General features: G+C 37.6%; 1 pseudogene; it reads right to left on the bottom strand.

Annotated features, from left to right (window-relative positions):
* Positions 1–9,955: 9,955 nt before the first annotated feature.
* LOC149108890 (trace amine-associated receptor 13c-like) lies at positions 9,956–11,197 on the bottom strand (annotated as a pseudogene).
* Positions 11,198–12,574: the final 1,377 nt, after the last annotated feature.

Here is a 12,574-nt window from a genome sequence, read left to right as displayed (position 1 = left end):
GGTTATAGCACGTATGAGTATTTTTCTGCAAGTATACTTATGCCGCCATCCGACTGGCTGAGCTGTCGCACACTTATCAACCATTAGTGTTTGGTGGCTGTGGAAACACTCGCCTGTCGGTTTGTGTTGCCACAGCATTTCTCGTTCTCCGAAACTTCCTCTCGTGTTTCAATAACTCGATAGAGATATGCGCGGTACATGTTTTCTATTTCTTAAATAATAACTATGAAACGCAATTCAAGGCGTCATGTCATTATTATGACGTTGCCTTAAGTTCAAAAATACGCTCAGAAAACTTGCAGTTGAGGTCAACATTGGAGACCGTTTGATTTGAGTTTTGAATGACAGGAGCGTTGGTGACTGTGAAAGTTTCTGTCTTCTGTGATTGGTGATTCTCAAAATCAATTTGATATAGTGTCGGAGAAACTTTGTAGCTTCGATACAGTTGGCCGTGTGCTGTAGTGGGCTATGTTACTAAATTATAAAAATGAAATTACAATGTCATACAATGGTGCCGAGGTTTGTCCTGTTTTCAATAGCTGTTTCGTTCATTAAAAGTTGTTCGTTTCGCTCATGTAAGTTCATTAAGGTCGAGGAATAAGACACATGCTCATCAAAGCTTACCACATCAGCATGAGATTTAATCATTTTCAGGTCACTTGCCAGCAAACAAATGCACATCTCCTGGTCATTTTGAACGCCTGGAAGACTCAAATGCTCCTGAAATTCAGCCTTTAAGTTGGCCATAGTACTAATTCGAACATTCGAAGTCAACTCCTCTTCAATTTAGCGAAACACCTAATATTAATGGTCGTGTAAAAGCTACAAAATCATCAATATTCGGGCTGGCACGATGCACGCATTGAGTAGTAGGCTCGCACTGACTGCACGGTTACTATTCCAATATGGCGTCGAGCTCGGTTGCTACTCCAACATGGCGTCGGAGTCGGGCGCTCTCGTTCGGGCTGACCAATTACGAACAGTGTCTACACCTGAGTGAGTGGGTGAGTGACACATTTGCATATCGAAGTCCCCGCAACAAACACGTTTCTACGCTTCGCGTATCCACGAGTTTAAAAATTGCTTGTTTGTGTGAAAGTTATTTGCGGTAATATTTACAAATAGCGCAAATTTTGAAATTCTACCGTCATAGAAGTATATGTCACAGTTTGGCCATTGGTTTTATCAGCTTTTCTAGACCCTGTTATTTGGATGCATGTCCCTGAAGCCCCAGAACGAGTTTCCTTGACTGGAATTCCAACATGCATGCCAGCAGAGTTAACTGCCACTCTGCTGGCATGTTTTTAAATACTTTTATTGCTATCTAAGGCTTTTTTCTCCATTTAAAAGACATTTTTTGAAGATGGGATTTGTGTCTTTTTTTAAAGACGCAATGTTTTTGACAATTAAAAAGTAATCACCTGTCCCTAATTTAACTTATTCGCCAATATTTGTAATTTCTCCAAAGCTTCGTGGCACTATGTAAATAATATACGAGAGAAAATCCAAAAAGATCTTTCTAAGAAAGATTACACAGCTAATCAAAAATATGTGATATTCTTATATCATCTGCGACTTTTTGTGCTGAGAGTTTTTTTGTGCGCCAGGAACGCTCCTGAGTAAATTCAACTCATTTAGTTCAACTCATCAAAAAAGTTAGTTCTGAGCTAAATGATCCAAGTTACATACACTGATTTATCTGGAACACAATTGTCAGGACAAAATGAAAAACATTTTAGGAGTATTTTACATCTAAAATTGTTCTCACCTGAGATTTGCGAAAATATAGTATAATGATTGAGCTCAAGTAATCGCCTGTATTCTTGAAGAGGTTTTGGATTTAGTCCGCAGAAATGAAGGTGAAACTGACCGACATTCGGCACATAGCACAAGATGAATGATAATCTTGCGTGTAGTCAGTGAAAGATAACATTTGCCACTGATTTATTTCATATGGAAATTAGAGCAAATGGGTTGATAATTCCACGTAGTCCATTGTTTGCAATTGAAGGGTCGCTGCATCTTTCAAGTAATGGAAACCTCTTACAGCGTCAACCGTAGTTGTCACTTTCAACTAAGTGTGTAAATGGAGGTAGCAGACACTTTGTATGTAAAATTTCTCTTGACATATTTAGAAGACTGCTTGTTTTTGTAAATGGTTTTGCAGATAAATTTACAGAATACACAAATTTCGAGATTCTACTGTAATAGATGTTTATGTCATATATGTTATGTTTTTGGCCATTAGTAATATTTTACTTAATTTTTAAATTTGCAACAAATTTTAAAATTACTTTACACTTGTCAACTCTTGATTTATCTTCATTATTATTTTTAGTAAATTGCACCAATAACGTTTAAAGTTCTGGTAACCAAACAGCTGCAACAACAAATTAGTTTATTTTCAATGAATTCGGCCCCTTTACCTGTCGAGTTTTTTTTGGCTTTTAAAATACAAAGTATAATTTCTGCGAATGATTTTAAAGTTAAAACTCTAGGAGGAAATTGCTTTCCTTTGGCATTTCACGGCTGCAGCAGGTTTCTAGTGGTTCTGTGCGACGTTTGCTCAGTGACACTTTCGCTTCGATAAATGAAGATCCCATACGCGGGTTTTTCAGAGAGGGTTGGAGCAAAATACCGCACTGAGTGGTACAGTTTGTATATGAGTTAACCCCTAGTTTACTGGCATCTTTATGATTAATCAAGATGCAATTTAGAAGACAGTTTTGGAAGATGCAAATTGAAAAAAAAAACCGCAATGATCTGGACAGCTAAATATGGTTATGGCCTGTACTTCTGGAACACATGCACCAATTGTTCGCTCATTTCGAACAGAAATTTGTGGCGCTGTATAAATAAAAGACGCGAGACAACTGGACAGTGATAAGTTTGATTACTCTTTCAGTTTTGTGTAAGATTACTTATAAACATGAGCTAAAAGCCAATCTGATTCCATGTGTTTCGAGAGAGTCTTTTTGCGGACCATATCTTACATTTTCAATCAGCAGTTAATCAGTCTTCTCTAATCAATGCCAAATTGACACCGCTTATTGAAACTAGATTCCAGTTTAGTGGGTTATATTTCTAGAGGAATCGATATTTCTATCAGTAACTTCAATGATTTCAAACAATACCAAAATGTGTCTCAAGTTATGTCTTGACGCAAAGTGATAATGGATAATCCAAAAAGAGATCTTCGATCATAAAGTTGAGAAAGGATATACTACTATGTGGCACAATGATGTAAGTTACTCGTTCCGTCTCATTATTTTGTCCTACGATGTGGCAATGTAATTACTGAGCTCACACTTTATCAAGTACTGATGTTGACGTACTTTGATCGTTTCACTGGGATCGTTTCACTGGGAACGTTTCTCATGCAGTTCGGGAATTGACCTTAATTCCTCGAAGAAATCAATTAGCTTGCCGTTGATGTTATGATTCACGAAAAAAATTAAAGCGTTTTAATGCAAGTAGATTACTGAAAAAATAATTATTAAATAACGGTAAGGAAAAAAGTCTTGCACAGGAAACTGGAGTAATATTTATCGTTTAAAACAGCTCTTATCTCAGATTTACGAAAGTAAAAGGGACGATAAAGGACTGCTAAAAAATGTTTGCTTTCTGTCGATTTAGCCATAAATAATGATGCCATTAGACTAAGAATTATATGCGACTGGAATCAGGGAAACTGAGTCAAATTCTGATTGGTCCAATACTTAGAGGTTTGCCGATTCCTTTGGAGCGAAGAGAACTGCTTTTAGCGCCAACGATGGTTACCGCTTTCAGTTTAGAGTATATATGGAGAGTAGGGGAACATTTCATGTAAAAATTCTTCACACCAATAGGAAAAAACTGTCTGTTTGCGAAAAAGTTCTTGGGCCCATATGTTTACGGGGTAGCGTAGATTTTGAAATTCTAATCTGACAGTTAACCTCTAATCGTACATTTTGTTCTGCAACGCCAATTTACTCTTTCAGTTCATTTATTTATTGCACCTGTCAATTCTTTAATTACCTTGATTTTGTAAATAGAACTATTAATATTTATGGCTCGGTTTGTCTTATGATTTAATTATTTCACCTTTGCTTAATTGTGCCAGTGGTGATCAGAGTCGCGTTGAATTTATATAAAAAAGTGGCTTTGAGCATCTCTAGGAGATTGTTTTAAAAAATCTCTAGCTAGAAGACTCTTGAAATTATTCTATGTGAATTGTAAGACTGAAGTATATGGAAAAGAGAAACTTTCGACTTTCTTGCAAAGTAAGAGTCATGTCTACATTGACCTACTCGGGTCATCGCATCTCGCACGGAACGTTTAATTTCTGACTCAACATTTTTCCTTTTCATTCCTTTTGCTTGCGCTTGTGCTTGCGTTTGCGTAGCAGCAAGTGAAAACGAAATACCGCTCAGGCATAACACAAGCACAAGGATATTTACCACACCTGGTTGTGTTTGGCCAGTGAAACACTGGATCTAGATTACCTCACGCCTAAACAGTTCGGACTGTTCGGATGATTTTGCTTGTGCTCGTTTTTGCGTCGAATTTCGTTTTCGCTTGGGTAATCCCTATTGCTTACGCTTGTGCTTGCGTCTCTAGTGAAAACCAGGTTTAATTTAATTTGTGACCTAAATTCAATTCTAGGCTAGCTGTCAGCACTATGGTTGATGACAAACCTCAAAGTGTACAAATGTAGACAGAGTATGGAAGCAATCAGGAAAATAATTGAAACGAAAATAACTTTAGAGCAATGGAATGATATTTATCGTTCAAGTTTACCCTTGCCTCAGATTTACTTGGAACAAAATTCTAATGACTTAAAGATCCTCCACTTTATGCGAAGAGGCCGTCGACTTAGGCGGCAGACATCACCATGGAAGCGACATTCAGCGGAAGATAAATGATGATCGTCAGTCGCTGAATCATTTAACATGAAAAATAGGTTAGTCGGAAATTCCTAAAAGGCTAATTGCAAGTGCAGGGTCGCTGTATCCTTCGAGAAAAGAAGACCGCCTACAACGTTCCCACTTTAACTAAGATTATAACCTGAAATTACAGAATGCTTTTGTATGCGGAATTCTGGAGCAACATTAGCATTTAAGAGATGGATTTAGCATTGTCATTTGAAATGGAGATCAAGAGAAAAGTGTCGGCAGTGTAAAGAGGTTGATTATTTGAAGGGAAACGAAATATCGTTCAGCGAAAAAGCTGCCGCTTTCAATAAATCATGTTTGGTACTCTTAATTTGAAAATCTAAAGTTCCAAACATTTGGTAAATACTATGTAACCATGTACCAATCGGCACGAAGGGGACAGTTACAGTTACATGAAAATCATGATAACAAAATGGGTAAACTGTTTGTTGCTAGAAGGGGTGTTGGCCCGCTAACAGATAATTAGTATTTCAAGGTTAGCAGAAACCTTGGTAATTTTCTAATTAACGAAATTGGGCTAATCTCTTTCTTAATATTTATAGTTCATGAATCAAACAGGAAGTGGAAACTCCTCTTGTAATCCTTGATTCGTCCAAAGAGCCTTTTACGGTAGCCGGTCAAGGACTCGTTTATATAGATCTTGTTACTTCGAGAGATGGATTCCTATTTCAGTTTGTAAAGAAGGCAAATGTCGAATATTCTTTCCAACAAGATGTTTGCGTTTCTTAAATACTTCTTCTCTCTTGTCCCTTTGGAGAAATTTTTTCCTTATTTTAATTAATGAATTTTTTGTAATAGTGTGCGATAGTGAAATATGTCTGTAAATAGTGTCAAATAATAAAATCTGAAAATCTGAAATCTGAAACCATGAAATTCAAAATGAAAGCGGCAAACAACTTCTTTGAAGAAAATTAGTGATAGAAACCAAACCTCCAGTTAATAAATACAGTTTCAATTTGTAAAATGTACAGGAATCTTAGTATAGGACCATTAACCTTCAAGCAGTGCTTCCCGTGAGGCTTTAAATTTTTGATCATAAATCTAGAAAGACATTTTTGTACAAAACATTACACAGCTGGGCGACAAGATGTGATATTCTAATATTACGCACGATTTAGTGTGGGGACACTTTACTATCCGCAGAAATTAACGTGAAACTGACCGACATTCAGCACAAGGTGAATGATAATCTTGCGTGAAGTCAGTAAAATATAACATTTGAAAGTGATTTATTTCATGTGGAAATTAGAGCAAATGGATTAGAAATTTCAAGCAGTCCATTTTGTTTGCATTTGAAGGATCACTGCATCAATCAAGTAACGGAAACATTTCAAAGCGTCAACAATAGTTGTGACTTTCAACTAAGCGTGCAAATGGAAGTAGCAAACACTTTACTTATGAAAATTCTCCCGAACTTTTTGGAAAATTGCTTGTCTGTGTGAAAGGTTTTGTGTGGTACAGAGTGTGCAAATTTCGAAATTCTACTGTAAGATATGTGTATGTCATGTTTTCCGCCATTGAAAATAATTTTTTTTTTGTGGTTGTTTATGTAACTCATCTTAAATTATTTTTTTTACACCTGTCAATTTAATTATCTTCATTTAGTAAATTGCACTAATAACATTTAAGGTTCCCGTAACCAAACAGCTGCGGCAATGGATTAGGTTGTTTTCCCCAACTTCGGCCTCTTTTTAAACTGTCCAGTTTTAGTTTTTCGTGGTAAATTTTCCCGCCTTTCAATTACTCCGGAATCTTTTTGCGAATGGTTGTGAAGTTAATACTGCAGGAGGAAATTACTTCACTGTGGCGTCTCACGGCTTTAGCAGGTTTCTGGTGGGTTTGTTCGACTTTTTCTGACCCCGTCACTTCGATAAATAAAGATTCAATGCTGTTTTTTCAGATGGAGTTGGAGCAAAGTACCACCTTGAGTCGAACAGTCTATACATACGTTAACTATCACCTTCCTAACATTTTTCTACTTAGTAAATATGCTATTTTAAGCTGTTCTCAGTTAAGAAGGCGATTTTGGAAAATCGCCATGCAAATTAATGAAAGGATTAAATGCTCTCGATAGCTAAACATGGTTATGGCCTGTATTGCTGGGAGCCATGCACCAATTTTCCGATTTTTTTTCTCTCAAGCTTAAGGCCTGGGTCACAATAACATGAATTAATAGAAGACGTGATTACTTTGCGACTGTTTTCCGGAAGTTTCGTCGAAACTACTAACTGAGATTCCTGAACGCTAGACAAGGCCCTGTTGACAGAATACAACTCCTTTATACGGGTACAGCCAGAAAAAGTTTTGCAGACTTCCCTTCATGGCATGGGATTCCAAATTATAACAGTACTGCGAGGTAGCAATTACCTTTTTACCAATTCCCAGTCGTGGTTCTTTGCCAATCTAGAAACCGTCAGAGAGTGATTTAAATAAGAATCCAAATTTGGTGATCGAATGATAAAACAATTATTGAACTCGGCTATCGCAAAATATCGTTATTTATCAGCCTTCGGCTTTCGCAAATAATTGATCTGCTGTCCACTGACAAATCAAGATATTTTGCTCAACTTCGTCCAATTATTGTTAAATGTGTGGATGAGGAGGAAAAATATAACCCTTGTTGGTGATTTTAATTCTGATATGCTGTCTAGGCCAGCTAATAGAGAGAACGAATATGGAAAACGCCAAAAAAGGATTTTAAAGGGCTGACGAAAGATTCAAGTTTTGTACTTCTAATCAATTAAAAAAAAAAAAAAAACTTCGCATTTCATTAGTCTCTATTAATTTTTACTGATATTTTGATGGTTTATATCTATCTATTTTGTTTTGTTTTGTATATTTAATCTTGTACCAAGTTTATGATATATATGTGTACCAATGTATTTGTTGTGCCTCTTTCCTGACTCTTACATTTTTAATTATTATAATTACGGTCACCCAACTAGTTTAGCTTTTTAGTTATTTTGGGTGTCCCACTACTGTATGTACTGTACTGTTTATTTATTTATTTATAATTACAATCTTGTAAATTCTTTTAGTTGTTTACAGTAGTAGAAATAAACTGTCGTTGTTGTTGTTGTTGTTGTGGACCAAGGAACACCATAAATTGTCCAACCGGTATTACTGCTAACTCGTAGTCACTTCATCGACCTTGTGATAAGAAGTTAACCTTTTAAAACTCATACGTCTGGTTCTATTGACTTGGGCATCTCTCTTAGCTGTCTTGAAAGATGATTTCCAGTCCGTACTGCGCACTGTCGAGAGTTTGTTTTCTTTTTTTGTTTTGTTTCATGTAAGACGTCACAAAATGTAAACGTTTCGCAACTACTTACATAAGAGTAAATTGAAAGTTTCTTGCCAACCGCCATTATGGATGCCAAGCTTTATGCTTCGCTCTTTCTCAAATCACTTGATGAAACAACTTCGCAGCTGTAAAAATCAATGAAGCTGTTGGAAAAAGAATTTGAAAGGCCTCAAAGATAGGGTATGTGGTTGGTAACGAATAACATCGATTCACATTCCATCGAGTGAAACTTTTTATGAAAATTAGGGTTCTGAGACTGCGCAGGAAGGACTGGAAATCATCTTTAACGTATCCAGGAGTAATGCAATCTTAGCAAAGAACCATGAGTCGCAGGATATTAAGAAATTTAGGAGCGACTTTGATCAAGCTCCCTGGTATTTAACTGGATTATTCGACGATATATATCGACGACAACGTGGCTTTTTGGCAATAGTTGTATTTAAGCGATAGAGCACTTTTTCCGTGTTTACATAGCCTCATCTAAACACTAGGAGGGTTGCGAGAATTTGAGACAGTTATGCAAACCCGAGACGTAGTCGAGTGTTTGCATAATTTTCGAGAATTCGTCCAGTCCCCCGAGTGCTTAGATGAGGCTTTTTAAACACGGAAAAAGTGCTCTATTACTTTTATAAAATAATTCTGAAAAAAAAGTGAGAATCTAAAACGTCACAACAGTGTTTACATACTCTCATATAAACAGACCTATCCACCAATGAGCGCGCGCGTAGTAACTCAGTTATTTTATATTATTATATATGTTACACTCCCACCTTCTTTCAAGAGATGTCTTCAAGAGATGTCTTTCAAGAGATGTCAAGGTTAAGTCTGTTGACGAGCCAAGTGGCCCATCAGGCCGAAGAAATCTCCCGGTTTCCGTAGCACGAAGCGACTAGGAGTATTTCTACTCCTTCCCCCTCTGGATGGGATGATAGTCCACTAGTCCATCAGGCAGGGTTACCGCCAGCATTACGTTCGCCGGTATCTATTTATACCCGTGGGTGGAGAGAGGCACTGTGAGAGCAAAGTGTCTTGCACAAGTACACTGACCGCTCGATCCGGAGACGAGCTCACTAACCACGAGGCCACCGCGTCCCCCAAGAGAGATGTCAAGATCAGAGATAAATATCTTCCTTGGATCAACACCTTCTATCAGAAAGAAAATGAATAGGACATATAAACTCCTGAAGGGCGCAAAGTTATCAGGTGTTCCTAAAAATTGGAAGCTGTCTAAAGAGACTACTAAAAAGAGCTGGGGCTGCTTACTGACAAAATAAAATGACTGGCAAAAATAGATAAATGACTTTATTTAAGTGTCGAAGTGTTTAGTACTGCTGTACTAATTGTGGACACTGAAATAGGCAAACAAATATTGTAAATTAAACAGAAACTTGTTAAAAATCCCCACTGGCGGGACTCTAACCAGTTAGCTATTTACAAGCGTGGAGGAGTTGAATCTGGGACCACCAAATACAAACCCATCTAGTGGCAGGGGGGAGGATTTGAAATCGGGACCGGATTAGAAATCCAGCGCCCTAACCACTAGGCCACGCCGCCTCCACTTTAGGAAGCATCCAAACCAAATGAAGTTTGGAGATTGACAAATGAAGTTCTCAGAAACATAAAGTCAAAGACATGGGTCCAATCTATAGTCCCAATTAGTAGATGTTAACGACGATCTTTCAGGCCTAGTTACATCTCTCTTAGCTTCACAATTGTCTTACCTCGCTTCACTTGTTTCCCTTTTTTCCACGATGGATGAAGGCCGCTGCAGATCTAAGCGATCTAAGGAGCTGTTGCATGTATCAAGCGTGGGAGCAGACAAAGCCTTTTTTAACATAACCACACTGGGTGTTCCATGAATAGAATATAGAGCAGTATCGGTTAGATTGCAAGATGCCGATCTTTCCAAACGTTGCATGCGTTTTCCTAATTTGGGAAGCTCTAAAGACGTAATTGAATCCTCTCGCCTGAAAAATTGAGCGGCACCAACGGCTGACTGTATTGCTTGAGGTTTTTTCATCCCTAACAGTTCTCGAATAGCCCTTCCGAAACGGTGGTCTCTATAACAGTAGAGCAGTGGATTAAATAGAGAGTTGAACTGCGCTAATATCTGTGTAAACCGGGTAGCAGCATTTGTAAGGAAGAAAGGCACAACATTTCCTAAGATACCAAAAACAAATATGGGGATAAACGAGGATATAAACGCAGCGGTTAGCAAACCAGTTGTCCTGGCAACCTTAGTCTCCAGTTTTCTTTTAACTAGGACGTCGATTTGAGAGATTTCGTTTAGTTTCCGATGGCGTATTCCAAGGTAAATCTTACAATGAAAGAATGCAACGAGATATAAACAAGCAGAGTCTACAGCAATCCACCCGGAGAAAACGCTGTTAAAAATTCTACGATCCTCAACGACCACTCTCGTTATAAAGTTTGCAACGACTGGGAAGACTCCCGAAAGCCAGGTACCTATCGCAATCCTTTTGAGGTGGCCATTTGTGACGATAAGCTTTTAGTCCATCCATTTCTTCACCGCCACGTGCCTCTCCCAAGCAATGGTAGTCAAGTAATGAACGGTAGTCGAGAAGAGAAAAGGGAAGAAGAAAACATTCGCCGAATATAACATACATGCATACTGAAAGGAAACTTGACTTAATATAAAGAAATCAACAGTGGCAGATGTCGGCATAACTATAACGCCAACTGGAAGATCCGTAACGGCCAGGCCTGACAACAAAATGTTTGAGGGTTTTTGCAGCTCTTTCCTTTGCTTTATAGCCAGGATTACTAATGCGTTCAAAATAACGGTGGAGTGTGATGCAATGACCTTTATAAGGCCTGTAATTAAGTTAAACGTTGAGCCACTGACTTCCCATGATATGTTCGGTGCGTACCTGCAATAAAATGTCCACCTGGATGAACTGTTGGTTGTTTCGTTGTTATTCAGCTCCATGCTGTACATGAAGAATATCTCTTGTTTAGATGCAGGAGCAGCTAAACAACCAACCAACGTCTGTCGATCACATATGGTCTTCAGCCTTTCAGCTTTTTTAAGGCCTGTCTGCCTATTCCTTCGATCAGTCCTATGACTAAAGAGTGTATAATTATCTCTAAAATAGGCTTATGTTTTCTGACCTATAATCAATCTCACTAAGCTGTCTTTCTTACTTAAATTTACACCATATTCCAAAGAAACTCATGACCAGTTGTCAATGAAACGACTCGAGAAAAAGGCAAACAAAGATACAGATGATGTATTTTGCCACACAGATTTTTTTGAGAGCCTAAGTTCTACTGACTGTTTGCCCTAGGTTTTTGATCGCTCAGCCTCTTATAATAAGAGTGTAATTAGCATTAGGCTTTCAGATAGGAGATAGTCTACGCCGTGCACTATTCCGATCTTCGTTCTCTTTTGTTGAGAGTAAATTTAATCAGTATTTTGGAATTAAAGAGTATAGTGGTGTGATCATGATTGTCAAGAAACTTGTTCATAAAACTTGAGAGGCCTGAAGCTTTTTTGATGAAGTAAGGAAAATTCTCTTGCCTGTTTCAGTTCAAAGTTCTGGGCGTCTCTTGCAATACGGTATATTAAGCGTTTTAACTCCAAGGAAAAAAAAATCGAAACTATAAACTAGACTTCTCTTCAAGCAGAATCATTTTAATTTGCCAGGTGCCAAAAGTCGAAGAAATGAGTAAAATCTTTCTTGGTATTTCTTGTCTAAAATCACGACTAAGAAATGTGACCAAAACGAAAAATAGATTAATTCGGGACACCTTAATTTCAATTCAGAAGAAGAAACCTCTAGAACATTGAACTACATTTTGTCAATCGAAATTACTTTTCCTGAGATTCTCGATAAGAAATTGCTTCGTCCATGTTCTAGAAATGGGTTGTATACAGCAGGCCAAAAAATGGTATGTATTGTGATTTAATATTAGAAAGAAACAGAAAACATGTATCGTGTTTCTATCGAGTTATTGGGCTTCATAAACTACATTACCGTCTGTTATCCACGCTTAATTAAAGGAAAATCGGCTTCAAAATATTAACACATTTCAATTATCAGTCAAAATTGTTTTACCTACGATTCTCGAAGTTAAACTTCAGTGACTGAGCTTTAAAAATGGACCAATTTCTTGAAAAGAACTGTCGACCTAGCCAGAAATTCACATTCTCTGCAAGTGAGAGGGGAACAGTTCTACTTTTGTTCTTAATGTTGTTAACGCGTGTCGCTGAATCATTTTATCATAACAACTCGGAAATGTCAAATAGCCCATTGTTTCAAGAGTAACAGTGTCCTTCAATTAAAATCTTTTAAACCCTATGTACCATTTTGAA

This window comes from Orbicella faveolata, unplaced genomic scaffold (genome assembly GCF_042242905.1).
Source record: "Orbicella faveolata isolate gen_17 unplaced genomic scaffold, um_ofav_v1 contig_25, whole genome shotgun sequence".
In the NCBI taxonomy this organism is placed as follows: domain Eukaryota; kingdom Metazoa; phylum Cnidaria; class Anthozoa; order Scleractinia; family Merulinidae; genus Orbicella; species Orbicella faveolata.
Note: the sequence above shows the minus strand (reverse complement) of the source record. Positions and strands in the feature narration are given on the sequence as shown.